Genomic DNA, 17605 nt, shown 5'->3' on the forward strand with positions numbered 1-17605 from the left:
GGTTCATTGTTGTCTAACAACATGATATCTAAGACAGGATTACCGTACCACTCAGGAGTAGTACATATCCTTGTCGACCTATGATGTTCGATAGCAACTTGATCCGAAGCTTCATGATCACTATCATTAACTTCCTCTTCAACAGACGTAGGCGCCACAGAAAACATCTTTCTGTGTTGCATCACTCTCTGGTTGAAGTAAAGGTTCAACGACCTCATCAAGTTCTATCTTCCTCCCACTCAATTCTTTCGAGAGAAACTCCTTCTCGAGAAAGGACCCATTCTTTGCCCTCAGATCTGAGATAGAAGGTATACCCAACTGTCACCTGTGGGTATCCTATGAAGATGTGTTTGTCCGCTTTGGGTTCGAGCTTCTCCGGCTGAAGCCTTAAGCATCGCAGCCCCAAACATTAAGAAATTACAACTTTGGTTTCTTGTCAAACCAATGTTCATACGATGTCGTCTCAACAGACTTATATGATGTCCTATCTAAAGTGAATGCAGCTGTCTTTAACGCATAACCTCAAAATGAAAACGGTAGATCAGTAAGAGACATCATAGATCGCACCATATCTCATAAGGTTCGATTACGACGTCCGGACACACCATTACCCTATGGTGTTCCAGGTGGCTTCAACTGTGAAACAATTCCACAATGTCTTAAGTGATTGCCAAACTCATAACTCAGAAATTCTCATCGATCAGATTGTAGGAATTTGATCTTCTTGTTATGATGGTTCTTAACTTCACTCTGAAATCGCTTGAACTTTTCAAACGTTTCAGACTTGTGCTTCATTAAGTAAATATACCTATATCTACTCAAATCGTCAGTGAATATGAGAAAATAGCGATATCCACCGCACGCTTCAATTCTCATTGGATCACATGTATCAGCATGCATGATTTCCAACAAGTCACTTGCCCGTTTCATTGTACCTGAAAACGGTGTCTTAGTCATCCTGTCCATGAGGCATGGCTCCCATGTGTCAAGTGATTCCAAATCAAGTGACTCCAAACATCCATCAATATGGAGTTTCTTCATGCATCTTACGCCAATATGACCTAAGCGGCAGTGCCACAAGAAAGTGGTACTATCATTATTAACTCTACATCTTTTGGCGTGAACATCTGTATTACCACGACCGAGATTCAATGAACCATTCACATAGGGTGCATGACCATGAAAGGTATTATTCATGTAAACAGAATAACCATTATTCTCTAATTTAAATGAATAACTGTATTGCAATGAACATGATATAATCATATTCATGCTCAACGTAGACACCTGATAACATTTATCTAGGTTCAATACTAATCCCGAAGGCAGATGGAGCGTGCGATGGTGATCTTATCAACTTTGGAAATACTTCCAACACACATCGTCACCTCGTCCTTAGCCAGTCTCCATTTAGTCCTTAGCTTTTGCTTCAAGTCACCAATAATAGCAACTGAACCGGTATCCAATACCCAGGTGCTACCAGGAGTACTAGTGAGGTACACATTAATAACACGTATATACTTTGTTGAAGTTGCCAGCCTTCTTACCTACCATACATTTGGGGTAATTCCGCTACCAGTGACCGTTCCCCTTACAATAGAAGAACTTAGTCTCGGGTTTGGGTTCAACCTTGGGTTCCTTCACTGGAGCGGCAACTGGTTTGCCATCCATGAAGTTTCCCTTCTAGCCCTTGCCCTTCTTGAAACCAGTGGTCTTGTTAAACCATCAGCACTTGATGCTCCTTCTTGATTTCTACCTTTTGTGGTCTTAAGCACCGCGAACAACTCCGGGATGCATGTCATAGTTCATCACGAAGATCTAGTAGCTTAGTGATAGTGGCTAGAGAACTCTATCAATCACTATCTTATCTGGAAGTTTTAACTCCCACTTGATTTAAGTGATTGTAGCACCCAGACATTCTGAGCACATGCTCACTAGTTGAGCTATTCTCCTCCATCTTGTTGGCTAAAGAACTTGACAGAGGTCTCACACCTCTCAACACGGGCATGAGCCTGAAATCCCAATTTCAGCTCTTGGAACATCTCATATGTCTTATGGCGTTCAAAACGTCATTGGAATCCCGATTCTAAGCCGTAAAGTATGGTGCGCTAAACTATCAAGTAGTCACCAGGATGTGTCTATCAGGTGTTCACAACATCCACAGACGACGTTGTAGGGGTTTGCACATCGAGTGGTGCATCAAGACGTAAGCCTTCTGTGTAGCAGTGAGGACACTCCTCGGACTACGGATCTAGTCCACATCATTGCTTACAATATCTTTCAACTTAATCTTTCTCTAGGAATGTATTGAAACATGGAGCTACAACGTGAGCTATTTATCTACAACATATTTGCAAAGACAATTTAGACTACGTTCATGATAATTGAGTTCATCTAATCAAATTATTTAATGACCTCCCACTCAGATAGACATCCCTCTAGTCATCTAAGTGAAACATGATCCGAATCGACTAGGCCATTTCCGATCATCACATGAGACGGACTAGTCATCAACGGTGAACATCTCATGTTGATCGTATCTTCTATCCGACTCATGTTCGACCTTTCGGTATTTCGTATTCCGAGGCCATGTCTGTACATGCTAGGCTCGTCAAGTCAACCTAAGTGTTTCGCATGTGTCCCGAGGCCATGTCTGCACATGCTAGGCTCGTCAACACCCGTTGTATTCGAACGTTAGAATCTATCACACCCGATCATCACGTGGTGCTTCGAAACAACGAACCTTTGCAACGGTGCACAGTTAGGGGGAACACTTTTCTTGAAATTTTAGTGAGGGATCATCTTATTTAAGCTACCGCCATTCTAAGCAAATAAGATGTAAAACATGATAAACATCACATGCAATCAAATAGTGACATGCTATGGCCAATATCATTTTGCTCCTTTTGATCTCCATCTTCGGGGCTCCATGATCATCGTTGTCACCAGCACGACACCATGATCTCCATCATCATGATCTTCATCATCGTGTCTTCTTGAAGTTGTCTCGTCATCTATTACTTCTACTACTATGGCTAACACTTTAGCAATAAAGTAAAGTAATTACATGACGTTTAAGTTGACACGCAAGTCATAAATAAATTAAGACAACTCGTATGGCTCCTGCCAGTTGTCATACTCATCGACATGCAAGTCGTGATTCCTATTACAAGAACATGATCAATCTCATACATCACATATATCATTCATCACATCCTTTTGGCCATATCACATCACACGACATATGCTGCAAAAACAAGTTAGACGTCCTCTAATTTTTGTTGCAAGTTTTTACGTGGCTACTATAGGTTTCTAGCAAGAACGTTTCTTACCTACGCGAAAACCACAACGTGATATGCCAATTTCTATTTACCCTTCATAAGGACCCTTTTCATCAAATCCGATCCGGCTAAAGTGGGAGAGACAGACACCCGCTAGCCACCTTATGCAACTAGTGCATGTTAGTCGGTGGAACCAGTCTCACGTAAGAGTACGTGTAAGGTCGGTCCGGGCCGCTTCATCCCACGATGCCGCCGAATCAAGATAAGACTAGTAACAGCAAGTAAATTGACAATATCGATGCCCACAACTGCTTTGTGTTCTACTCTTGCATAGAAACTACGCATAGACCTAGCTCATGATCCCACTGTTGGGGAACATACCCTTGTAGATCGCTAAGCGGAAGCGTTCAAGTGAATGGGGTTGATGGAGTCGTACTCGTCGTGATCCAAATCACCGATGATCCTAGTGCCGAACGGACGGCACCTCCGTGTTCAACACACGTACAGCCCGGTGACGTCTCCTACGCCTTGATCCAGCAAGGGGAGAAGGAGAGGTTGGGGAAGACTCCATCCAGCAGCAGCATGACGGCGTGGTGTTGGTGGAGGAGTGCGGGACTCCAGCAGGGCTTCGCTAAGCACTACGAGAGACGAGGAGGGAGAGAGGTAGGGCTGCGCCAACAGGGAGAGCAAATCACACGTGTTGGGCAGCTCCATACCTCAAGTATATATAGGGGGAGGGGAGGGGCTGCGCCCCCACCTAGGTTTCCACCCCTAGGGGTGGCGGCCAGCCCTAGATCCCATCTAGGGGGGAGGCGAAGGGGGGAGAGAGGGGGGGCGCACCACTAGGTGGGCCTTAGGCCCATCTGAGCCTAGGGTTTCCCCTTTTTCCTTCTCTCTTCGCCTTGGGCCCTGGTTGGGGGGGGGGGCGCACCAGCCCACCTGGGGCTGGTCCCCTCTCACTCTTGGCCCACGCAGCCCTCTGGGGCAGGTAGCCCCACCCGGTGGACCCCCGGGACCCTCCCAGTGGTCCCGGTACGTTACCGATAGCACCCGAAACTTTTCCGGTGACCAAAACAAGACTTCCCATATATAACTCTTTACCTCTGGACCATTCCGGAACTCCTCGTGATGTCCGGGATCTCATCCAGGACTCCGAACAACATTCGGTAACGACGTACATACTTTCCCTATAACCCTAGTGTCATCGAACCTTAAGTGTGTAGACCCTACGGGTTCGGGAACCATGCAGACATGACCGAGACACCTCTCCGGCCAATAACCAACAGCGGGATCTGGATACCCATGTTGGCTCCCACAAGTTCCACGATGATCTCATCGGATGAACCACGATGTCGAGGATTCAATCAATCCCGTATTCAATTCCCTTTGTCTAGCGGTACGATACTTGCCCGAGATTCGATCGTCGGTATCCCGATACCTTGTTCAATCTCGTTACCGGCAAGTCTCTTTACTCATTCCGTAACACATCATCCCGTGATCAACTCCTTGATCACATTGTGCACATTATGATGATTTCCTACCGAGTGGTCCCAGAGATACCTCTCCGTTTACACGGAGTGACAAATCCCAGTCTTGATTCGTGCCAACCCAACAGACACTTTCGGAGATACCTGTAGTGAACCTTTATAGCCACCCAGTTACGTTGTGACGTTTGGCACACCCAAAGCACTCCTACGGTATCCGGGAGTTGCACAATCTCATGGTCTAAGGAAATGATACTTGACATTAGAAAAGCTTTAGCATACGAACTACACGATCTTTGTGCTAGGCTTAGGATTGGGTCTTGTCCATCACATCATTCTCCTAATGATGTGATCTCGTTATCAACGACATCCAATGTCCATGGTCAGGAAACCGTAACCATCTATTGATCAACGAGCTAGTCAACTAGAGGCTTACTAGGGACATGGTGTTGTCTATGTATCCACACATGTATATGAGTTTCCTATCAATACAATTCTAGCATGGATAATAAATGATTATCATGAACAAGGAAGTATAATAATAACCAATTTATTATTGCCTCTAGGGCATATTTCCAACACAGGGGCTGGTCCAGGTCAAACCTTACCAATGGGGCCCACTGGTCAGTGTCCCGGTGCCAGTTTGTCTCACAGACAGGTGGGGCCAGTCAACGGTGACGTCAGCGGGTCAACTGACGTGCGGGGTCCACTGTGTTTAAATAAAACTAAGCAGAAATTAAACTGGTGTTAGTTAAGGGCGTGGGGCCCAGTAGTCAGTGAGAGAGGGGGTTAGTTAGCCCCGTCATTAGCATTTAACGATGTTGCCACGGCGGACGTGCCAGGGGCCATTTGCCGCGGCGGACGTGCGTCGGAAAAGCGCCAGGGGCCGCGGTTTGTCGTGCAGAAAGCATCGGGGAGAAGCCCTTGCTCGGGCGCATCCAATGGTGAAAGAGGAGAGGTGCAGGCAGTCGAGGGAAGTGCGTGGCGCTCGGGGACGACTCCAGCAGCGGCAAGCAGGCAGGAGGTGGCCATGCGCGTGCCGGCGTGCGGTGGCCACGCGCCTCGGTCCTTCTAGCAGAGGAAGGTGAAGACACGGGAGCCCCTGGTGGGCTGGGCCGCCAGCTGGGCCACTAGGTGGGCTGGAAGGCCAGGTAAGTTGGCCTAGGTAGTTCTCTCTCCCTCTCTGATTTCTGTTTTAATTTGGTTTTCTATTACTCTGTATTCTTTAGGGCTTTATTAAAAATACTTAGACACTTCCAAAACTCATGAAACTACTCATGATCACTGTTGGGAATATATCCTACAGTAAACATTTTAGTTTATGATTATTTGTGCATTTAAAATATTTAATAGCATTTAAATGCCCAAATGCAAATAGAGTATGATTTAATCCAGAGCCCAAATATGTCATGCAAAAATGTGCATCACCTCTGGTTACTGTTTCCAGCTTTTTCCAAGAATGATGAACATTTTTTTAAAGCCATTTGGATTTACTGGAAATATTTTGGTTAAACCTAGTGAATTCCTTTAATGCTAGGGTTTAGGCAATCCCCATTTCAAGTTTCTTTCAAAGTTTAAACATGATGCACACATGAAGTTACCCTAGTGCAATGCCAGAAGCTAGGGATGTGACAGTGAACTTGTCCACAGCGACATAGAGGTAGCGATAGCCCCCTGGCGCCCGAGGAAACGGGCCCAGAATGTCCAGCCCCCAAACTGCGAACGGCCATGAGAGGGGCATAGTCTGTAGACCCCCCGCAGGCTGATGGATCTGCTTGGCGTGAAACTGGCAGGCCTCGCAAGCCTTCACCAACTCAACGGCGTCGATGAGCACTGTGGGCCAGTAGAATCCACTACGGAATGCCTTGCCGACGAGGGTTCGTGACGACGAGTGGTGCCCGCAGTCTCCGCCGTGTTTGTCTGCCAGTAGCTCCTTCCCTTGCTCTCGGGAGATGCAACATAGGGACATGTCATTTGGTTGTTTCCTGTAGAGCTCTCCATCCTTGATGCAATAAGCTGTGGCCTGCCATGCCACACGCTCCGCTTCCTCCTCGTTCTCCGGTAGAGTCCCTTGCATCAGGTAGTTCTTGAGCTCCGAGATCCAACACCCTTCCTGAGGCTCTAACGCCAGGAGCAAGCGTGCCCTGAGTCCGGGCCGCAGACCGGGGCTCCTGAGGCAGGCGGCTGAGGGAGCTCCTCCCTTGGTTGCGCCGTGCTCGATAGTGACGGCACCTCCGAGGGTTTGAAGAGCCGCTCCTCGAAGACGCCGGGCTCCTGAGGCAGCCGCCGGGATGCCCTCTTGGCAATGTCATCAGCTTCCTGATTGGTGCCCCGGGGCACGTGTTGCAACTCCAGCCCCAGAACTGTTTCTCCATCTTGCGAACCTCAGTGAGGTAGGCTTCCATGTGCTCGTCCTTTGGCTCGTATATCTTGTTGGAGAAGTTGACGAGGAGCTGCGAATCGCCCTTGATGATGAGTCGCTTTACCCCTAAGGAAATCGCGGCCTTTAGGCCTGCTATGAGGCCTTCGTACTCCGCTATGTTGTTGGAGACCTTTTCTCCGTGCTGGAAGCAGAGTTGTACGACGTAGTAGAGTTTGTCCTGGGTAGGGGATACGAGCACTGCGCCAGCACCCGCACCGTGTCGGGAGAACGCCCCATCGAAGTACATGACCCAGCTATCTGGCGCTTCACTTCCCGGGGAAAGTGATCAGTCTTCGCCTGCCTCGAGACCCGGCGCTTCTGCCCATTCTGCCACGAAATCCGCAAGTGCGGCTCCCTTGATGACTCTGGTCATACTGAATTCTAGCTGAAATGCCTGTAGCTCAATGTTCCACTCAGCGACCCTCCCAGCTGAGTTAGGGCTCCTGAGTACTCTTTCCAAGGGGTATGCTGAGACGACTTTGATGGGATGGCCTTGGAAGTAGTGGCGCAGCTTGCGTGAGGCCACTAGTAGCGCGAGGAGGAGTTTTTGAGGCATGGGGTACCGCGCCCTTGCGTCCCGTAGCACCGTGCCGACGAAGTACACGGGATGCTCGATGAGGTTGAGGGTGCTGGCACAGCTTGTGTCCTCCAGAGGTCGAGGCATTTCTTGAGACGACGGAGCCCCCAGTGCTTGGTCGCCTGAAGAGGCCCCTCCTGCTTCGGGTGCGTTCTCCTACTACGGTTGTTCCTTTTTGGCTGTGGTTGCGGCCTTCGTGAGGCCCTCCCAGCTCTGCTTTGCTTCAGTCCGGACGGTCGATGCGGCCTTGGCACAACGCTCATCCCTGACCGCCACCAGGGCTGCGCTAGCAGAGTAGGGGGTGGCCGCAAGGTAGAGCACTAGGGGTTCTCGAGGACGCGGAGCTACCATCACTGGTGGGTTGGTAAGGTACCTCTTGAGGTCTTGGAATGCCTTGTCAGCCTCTTCAGTCCATTCGAAGGGGCCCTTTTTCTTCGTTAGCTTGAAGAAGGGCAGCGCTCGTTCCCCAAGCTTGGAGATGAAGCGCCCCAGCGCAGTTACACGCCCGGTGAGCTTCTGCATTTCTCTGAGGGTCCTTGGCGGGCTCATGTCTTCGACTTCCTTGACCTTCTTTGGGTTGGCCTCGATGCCCCTGTGGGACACGAGGAAACCCAGGAGCTTGCCCGAGGGGACTCCAAACACGCACTTCTCCGGGTTGAGCCGTAGGTCCACTTCATTGAGGCTCGCAAAGGTTTCTTCCAGGTCCTGTATCAGGGTTCTTGCCTCACGAGACTTCACCACAATGTCATCGACGTAAGCTTCAGCGTTCCTCCCGAGCTGCCGGCCTAAGGCGATGTGCATCAGCCGCTGAAAGGTCGCGCCTACGTTGCGCAACCCAAATGGCATGCACGTATAACAGTACACTCCACACGAGGTCAGGGAAGCCGTCTTCTCCACGTCTTCTACCGCCATCTTGATCTAGTGATAGCCCAAGAAGGCATCTAGGAAGCACAATAGGTCGCACTCTGCGGTGGAGTCGACTATCTGGTCAATGCGGGGGAGCAGAAATGGATCCTGCGGGCAGGCCTTGTTGAGGTTGGTGAAGTCGACACACATGCGCTCCTTTCCTCCTTTTTTTGGCACAACGACCGGATTAGCCAGCCAATCAGGGTAGCGGACCTCGAGGATAACTCCTGCCGCCTCTAGCTTCCGGGTCTCTTGAACGATGAAAGCCTATTTCTTAGTGGACTGCCGCCTCGCCTTCTGCTTCACGGGGCGCATTGGGGCACACGTTGATGTGATGCTCAATCACTTACCTTGGGACCGCTGCTAACTGATCAGGTTCCCACGCGAACACCTTCTTTTTCGCACGCAGGAACCTCACCAGGGCCTCCTCCTGCTCGGGCTCGAGGTTGGCCCCTATGGTGAAGGTGGCGCCAGTGGACCCATCCTCGTCAACTGGTACCTGCTTGGTTTCCGCCTTGTCTTGGGTGAATAGCTGCTTCTTCTTAGCCGGTGCAGCCCCCTTGGGCTCAAGGGCGTCGGTGCTAGTGGGTTGTGCCACCGTGGCCGCCCTGAAAACAAGTTGGAGCACCTGCAGCGCATCCCTTGTGTCTCCTGACACGGTGAGGACGCTGCTGCTCCCAGGCATCTTCATGAGGTTGTACGCCGGGTGAGTTGCTGCCATGAACCGAGCCAAGGCCGGATAGCTGAGGATGGCGTTGTAGGGGAGGCCAATGGGGGCGATGTCGAAGTCGATCAGCTCCATGCGGAAGTTGTTGTAGGTGCCGAAGGTCACTAGGAGGCAGATCTGTCTCAAGGAGGCGGTGGAACCGGCTCCGACGCCCGAGAAAAGCCTGTTGGGTTGGAGCCGCTCCAGCAGCATGTGGAGGAGGCTGAAGGCCTCCACCGAGAGCACGTTGAGGCCGGCACCACTGACGATGAGGGTCCTAGTGACGGCCACTTGGTAGATGGTGGGGGTGCACAGCATCGGGAGCACGCCCGAACCGATGGGGTTGAAGGGGTGGTCCTCCGAGTCGAAGGTTAGATTGGCCTCGGGCGCCACCTAGCCCGGGGGGGCTTCTCGGCGCTTGGAGGCGGTGCTGATCCGGCGGGTGAACGGCTTGACGTGATGGCTCGAGGGTGGTGCCTGGGAGCCACCCAGGAGAGCTGCAACGATGGGCGGCGCTGGAGTTAGCGATGGTGTGGTGGTGCGGCCCTCCCGCCGCACCGAAGGATGCTGGGACGAGGCCTGCTGCTCATTCCCCGCCGGGCCGGTGGTGGCGTCGGCGGCATGCGACGGGGAACGACGAGGGCGTCCGCCAACGGGTGCCGCCTGGGCGACGCGGGTGGCGAGAGCAGCCCGACGCTCGGCGCGAGGCCGGCGAGCGTCACCCATGGACACAACGGAAGATCGCACGTGAACAGCGGAAGAAAGATTCCGGCGCACCCCTACCTGGCGCGCCAAATGTCGGATTTCGGGTTCTGGCAGACCCTTGAGGTTCGAACACTAGGGTGCGTGCGGAGATCTCTCCCCTACTGATCTACATCCAATCTCCTCGCGTGATCTAAGCTGGAAACAACGAACAACACAAGGGACACAAGGTTTATACTGGTTCGGGCCACCGTTGTGGTGTAATACCCTACTCCAGTGTGTGGTGTGGTGGATTGACTCAGGGGCTGATGATGAACGGTACAAGGGAAGAACAGCCTCGCAAGAGGTGTTCTTGAGCTGGTGCGATGACCTGCTTGGGTGAGTTCAATCGCCTCTCTCTCTCTATCTCTCTCTATCTCTCTTTTTCGGTCCCTTCTTGTCCGCCTCTACTCTGTGGTGGCTAGCTCTATTTATAGAGGCCCTGGGCCTCTCCCCAAATAATGAGCAGGAAGGGCGCCAACAACTGGCCATTTTGAAGGGGAACATCTAGTACAAGTCATCCTGACCAAAGGTGGTCTTCGGCTGGCAAAAGCACTGGTGATGACGCCGTCTTGGGCTCCACGGTGACCTCCGTCCTGCCGCTCTGTTGGTGTTGGGGATATTACTACTGGAGGTAAACCGGCCTTATGTAGCCGGGTTGACTCTTTGAAGATTAGAAGCCCATGAAGATGTAAAGATGCTGGCGCTTTACGGAGGGCCCAAAGGCGAGTTACAGTATGTAAATGTAAACCGGCCTAGTCATGTAACTTGTATAGTAAGATAGAAATAGAGAGGCCAAACCGGATACATTTATAAACCGGCTTCGGGACTCTGTAGCCCGGCGGGCGTCAACCTATGTGTATAAAGGGACGACCCGACCGCGGTTTAGGGACAGACAACAACAACTCAAGAGCCAGACAAAGCGGATTCGCTCCCTGGCCTTCGAAACCCTAGCAATACCAATCACAACTAGACGTAGGCTTTTACCTTCATCGAAGGGGCCGAACTAGTATAAACTCCCGTGTCCCCTTGTCCGGTTTAACCCCTTTAAGCTAACCCGTTGCGATGGCTCCACAACTAAGTCCTTTCATGAGGACATCTGCCGTGACAAACCCACGACAGTTGGCGCCCACCGTGGGGCTATCGCATGATGGTTTTGAGTTCTTGAAGGGCAGCTTCGATGGACTCAAGGGATACGCTGTGGGCCGGATGATGAAGAGTCACCGCGGCAAGCTCTACATCGACAACGCAGGATGGGGTCCTGAGGCCGATTCAATCGAATACGGGTACCGGGTCCCCTTTGGTGGGATTCACGTCTTCATCGGCAAATCGGCGAACCGACACCCGAGCCGGACATCTGCACCGACATCATCGAAACGGCTCGGCGTGCAAGTTCTTCGCCGGTTCAGCCCGATGCCAGGCATGCTTTCGTAGGTGTCGTCCATGGATCAGGGTACGAGGATGGACCGGTGTCCGATGGAGAAATCATAGTCTGCTCTGATGACGAGTCTTCCGGAGAAACCGAATCGCTTTACCAGTTGCAGGACGGCCGGATTGAGGGAGGATCCGAGGGCAACAGTATTCCGGATTCCCCCGGTCTGCCAAACCGGGCCGCCATCTTCATGGCCGGCACACAATCGGCGCCTCATTCATCTACCGCCGTAGCAATGCTCTCCGGTTCAGCAACGACCACACCAATAGGGGTAGGAAGCTCGGCGCCACCTCCCGCCCAAGTCTTGTCTAATTTGTTCCACGCTCTGGCAACATTGATGTCCGCGGAGGTAGATGCAGCAGCCAGGGATCAGCACGATGCGGAGATTGCAAAGGTGAAAGATCAGATAGCCCAGGCCAAAGCGGACCTGGCAGCAGAGAACGCCAGGATGGCTACGGAGCGGGCCGAGTTGGAAGTACAGGCTTACCAGATTAGACTGGATCAGAATGCTTCAGAGGAAGTCATGAGAAGAAGGTACCGATCATGTCTCCCATCGGTTTATGAGCCGCAAAATCTTTTCAACACGCCAGGTGCAGGAGCTGGTAACGAACCCACACTAAACCGGGCGGGGGCGCCGGGAGCAGGAGCGCCGGTTCAGCCGCGCACGACAGACCTGCTTCGCCAGAACAACATTGTACCATGAACGCCGCCCGGGCATTATTCCAACCCGTTGGACAACATTGTGGCCGCCGTGTCATGCCTGGCGGCCCTCCCAACCGACGGCGAGTCACCAGTTGTACTAGAAGCACGTTGGGCTAGGGATCTCCTTCAGACAACACTAAATCAACAGCAAGCATATTCACACAGCCGTGAGAGGATTCACTCCACTCCCTGCCCAAGCCTGAGTTATAGCAGACACGTGGAAGACGAACCGGCTGTGTCCAGTAGTGCATGCCGCCAAAATTCGCCACAAGGGAACAACCTGGCTGGGGGAGGTGTTAATGCGCAAGATGTTGTGGACCATGGCCGCGCACGTCGAGAGGCCGAGTTGACAGCTCGACACGAGGCACGACAGCATACTCCGGTTCACCCCACTGCCTCCGTGGAGCCAGGGGTGATGTTCAGTTCCTTAGGGGTACCGTTTTTATCTCCTGCTTTGCGTAATGTGCGACTACCCAAGGATTTCAAGGGACCTCACAAGGTACCAAATTATACCGCCGATTTGCAGCCAGAGGCGTGGGTGGAGAGCTATGAGATGGCAATGGAGATGTTAGATGTGGACGAGGCGGTGTGTGCTAAATATTTCACCATGATGTTGGAAGGAACAGCTCACACTTGGTTGAAGAGCTTGCCGACCAACTCTATTGGATCATGGGCCAAACTGAAGCACCGGTTTATCCAGAACTTCAAGGATACGTGTAAGCAGCCGATGTCAATTGTAGATCTGGCCGCTTGTGTCCAATAGGAAGGGGAGTCCACGGCCCATTGGGTCAAACGGGTCTCGGCGATTTTGCATTCGTCAGATCGTATCAACGCAGACACCGCAATGTTAACGTTAGAGGGTAATTGCCGTTTCAAACCGTTGAAACAGAAGTTGGGAAGGCTCAAACGTCACTGCAACGACATGTCAACACTCATCGCCGCTTTGGTTAAATACGCCGATTCAGATAATACCAAGGATCCGGATTCAGAGGAGGAGAAACCGGAGAAGGGTAAGAAGACCGGCAATGCCAAAGGCCAACAACACAATCCGACAGGCCATGGAAACACTGGTAAGCGCAAGGCCGACAGTGGTTTGTACTTTGTCGCAAATACCAACGCGCAGGAGAATGGCTAGCGCCGTAAAGGCATGCAGCCCCAGAGGGGTGGAGGTCCAGGCAACAATTTGGAGCATTTGTTAAATCAGCCCTGTCCAAAGCATGGATCGAAGGAGAAACCGGCATCACATCTCTGGAAAGATTGTTATATCATGCGGGATTTCAAGAATTCCAATATGTTCCAATATGACAACGGCCCGCCCGGCGGTTCAGGAGGAGGTTTCCAAGGGCTGGGTTACGGAGGCGGTGGTTCTGGTTCAGGGTTTCCAGGCAATCAAACCGGACACATCAATCAAGGACACCAAGGCAACCAGGGAGGTTACAACCATTAGGGGAGTCAGCAGCAGCAGCAGCAGTCGGGTTGTCATAGCAATCCCAAATAGCTGAACAGCGAGCAATATCATGTCTTCACTACTAGTTTGTGCAAACATGATGAGAAGCTTCACAAAAGGGTAGTCAACTCTGTTGAGCCGGCAGTACCTCAGTATTTACGCTGGTCGGAGCGGCCTATTTTGTGGAGCAGAGAGGATCACCTGCCCCGGGTTGATAATCCAGGTCATTTGGCCTTGGTGGTAGCCCCTCAAGTTGGGGGATACAAGTTCACTAAAGTGCTCATGGATGGGGGAAGTAGTATCAATATTTTGTATTATGATACATTCTGCCGTATGGGGTTGACAGATAAGGATCTTAAATCGTCGAATACGATATTTCATGGTGTGGTGCCTGGTAAGTCTGCATATCCTGTTGGAAAGATAGCTTTGGAGGTAGCTTTTGGAGATGACTACGATTCAAGGTCAGAAACAGTGACATTTGAGGTGGTGAAGATCAAAAGTCCGTACCACGCCTTGTTTGGGCGGCCGATTTTTTCTAAGTTTAAGGCAAGGCCATGTTATGTTTACCTGCAGCTTAAAATGCCAGGTCATAAGGGGATTATCACAGTACATGGAAGTAGAAAGATTGCTTTGGAGTGTGAAGAAGGCGATGCGGCTTATGCTGAGTCGGTTTGTGCCACGGAGGAGTTAAAATTCTATAAGGAGCAAGTTGATCCGGCAGACATGACCTCCTTAAAAAAGCCAACCACGGAACATGATCCAGCATTGAAGTTCAAATCAGCTACAGACACTAAGATGGTTGACTTTGTCCCCGGTGATTCATCCAAACAGTTCAGCATCAGCGCTAACCTGGATCCCAAATAGGAAAGCGCGCTCATCGAGTTCATCAGTGAGAATCGGGACATCTTTGCATGGAAACCTTCTGACATGCCAGGTGTACCGAGAGAACTCGCTGAGCACACACTCAACATTGATCCGAAATTCAAACCGGTCCGACAGTTCCTCCGCCGCTTCAACGAGGAAAGGCGCAAGGCTATAGGTGAAGAGGTCGCCCGTTTGTTGGCTACTGGATTTATTGTTGAAGTTTTTCATCCAGAGTGGTTAGCCAATACGGTGCTAGTTCTTAAGAAAAACGGCACTTGGCGCATGTGTGTAGACTACACAGATTTAAACAAGGCTTGCCCTGCAGACCCCTTTGCTCTCCCTCCCATTGATTAGATAATCGATGCTATGGCGGGTTGTGCCCGTTGTGTGTTTTTTGGATGCTTACTCTGGTTATCATCAGATCAAAATGGCAGTTAAGGACCAGGAGAAGACAGCCTTTATAACTCCCTTTGGAGCCTTCTGCTATGTTTCCATGCCCTTTGGACTCAAGAGTGCCCAGGAAACTTACCAGTGATGTGTTCAGAATTGCCTTCATAAGCAAATTGGGCGCAATGTTCATGCGTATGTAGATGATATTGTGGTCAAATCCAGAAAGGAGGAGACTTTGATAGATGATCTACGGGAAACTTTTGACAATATCCGGGTCTACAAGATGATGCTCAATCCTGAGAAGTGTGTTTTCGGTGTCCCTGCAGGCAAGCTCTTAGGCTTTCTAGTTTCAAACAGAGGCATTGAGGCTAATCCGGAAAAGATTGCAACGATTACGTCCTTGGCTAAACCGGCGTGTGTTAACGATGTACAACGTCTGGCCGACCGGATTATAGCCTTGAGCCGGTTTATCAGCCGCCTTGGAGAGAAGGCCATCCCCTTATATCAGATGCTCAAGAAAACGGATAACTTTGTCTGGAGTGAAGCAGCTGATAAGGCATTTGAAGATCTGAAGAAACAGCTCGTGGAACCCCCCGTGCTGGCAGCACCGATCGATAAAGAGCCTTTATTATTATATGTGGCTGCTAATGCTCGGGCTGTCAGCGTAGCCATTGTGGTAGAGCGTAAGGAGCCTGACAAAGAGTATCCGGTTCAAAGAGTATCCGGTTGAACGACCGGTTTATTATATCAGTGAGGTGCTCATTGAGTCAAAGCAGAGGTATCCGCATTGGCAGAAACTGGTGTATGGGGTGTTTATGGAAAGCCGGAAGCTCAAACACTATTTTTAGGGCCATCCTATCACAGTAGTCAGTTCAGCTCCTCTAGGCGACATCATTCAAAACAGAGAGGCAATTGGCTGGATTGCCAAGTGGGCCATTGAGCTTGGACCCCACGGGCTCAGATATATACCCCGCACGACGATCAAGTCCCAGGCACTCGTAGATTTCATCAACGATTGGACGGAGTTACAGGCACCTGAGGAGAAACCAGATAATACATATTGGACTATTCATTTTGATGGGTCCAGACAGCTAGAGGGTTCGGGGGCTGGAGTCGTATTAACTTCCCCACGAGGTGATAAGTTTTGTTATGCCCTCCGTTTAATGTTCCCTTGTACTAACAATGCAGCTGAATATGAGGCTTTACTCCACGGTCTTCGGATGGATAAAGAGATGAATTTGAGCCGGGTTAAGTGCTTCGGCGATTCAGATCTAGTGGCTCAGCAAGTGTCTGGCACTTGGGATTCTAAGGACCCACTCATGGCTGCATATCGGCGAGAGGTGGACGCAGTGGCTGGTCACTTTAAAGGTTATCAGGTGGACCATATAGACCGGCGGAAGAATGAAGCGGCGGACGCTTTAAGTCATCTTGGTTCCCAACGTAAACCAGTTCCACCCAATGTCTTTCTTGATGTATTGCACAATCCGTCAGTCAAAATACCAACCGAAGAAGATTTGGCTGTTCCTGATTCGGAGGCTCAGTTGGTGGCAGCTCTGCATGCCATACTAGATTGGACGATCCCATATCTGGATTACATGAACCGGGGCGAGTTACCAGCTGAGGAAACGTTGGCTCGACAGATAATCCGGCGTTCCAAGTCCATGACCATACTCAACGGGGAGTTACATCATTACAGTGTTTCAGGAGCGATTCAACGATGCGTTTCTCCTCAAGAAGGTTGTGAGATTTTGCGAGAAATTCATGAAGGGGATTGCGGTCACCACGCCGGTTCAAAGTCGTTGGTTGCTAAAGCTTTTTGCCACGGTCTTTACTGGTTGACGGCGCATGCTGATGCGGAGGATTTAGTCAAAAGATGTGATGGATGTCAAAAGTTTGCCTGCCGTGCGCACGTTCCGGCTCAAGAGTTGTGGATGATTCCAATTACGTGGCCGTTTGCCACTAGGGGGCTAGATATGGTTGGACCCTTCAAGCGCTCCAAGGACAAGAAGACCCATCTGTTAGTAGCAGTTGATAAATTCACTAAATGGGTAGAGGGAGAGCCAGTCAGCAAGTGTGATGCAGCCACGGCGGTTCACTTCATCAAAAAGGTGATATTCCGGTTTGGCTTTCCACATAGCATTATAACAGATAATGGCACTAACTTGTCAAAAGGAGAGATGGAAGAATTCTGTCAACGGGAGCACATCCGGCTTGATCTAGCATCAGTGGCTCACCCCCAATCTAATGGTCAAGCGGAAAGGGCAAATCAAGAAATTCTGCGGGGTATCAAACCAAGGCTTATGGTTCCCTTAAAGCGGACGTCGGGTTGTTGGGTCGAGGAGCTACCTTCTGTGTTATGGAGCATCAACACCACACCCAATAGGTCTACGGGTTACACGCCTTTCTTCATGGTTTATGGAGCAGAGGCGGTTCTTCCTAGTGACATCCGTCACGATTCGCCCCGTGTGGCAGCTTATGTTGAAGATGATAATGAGAAGGCACGTCAGGATTCTTTGGACCTGTTGGATGAAGAGCGGGATCTTGCAGCAGGGCGTTCGGCGATTTATCAACAAGATCTTCGACGTTATCACAGCCGCTGGGATAAAACTAGAACCTTTCAAGAAGGTGATTTGGTGCTCCGGCTCATCCAGGA

The sequence above is a fragment of the Triticum urartu genome, chromosome 5A, assembly GCF_056163025.1.
Source record: "Triticum urartu cultivar PI428250 chromosome 5A, HENAU_Tu73, whole genome shotgun sequence".
Classification (NCBI taxonomy): domain Eukaryota; kingdom Viridiplantae; phylum Streptophyta; class Magnoliopsida; order Poales; family Poaceae; genus Triticum; species Triticum urartu.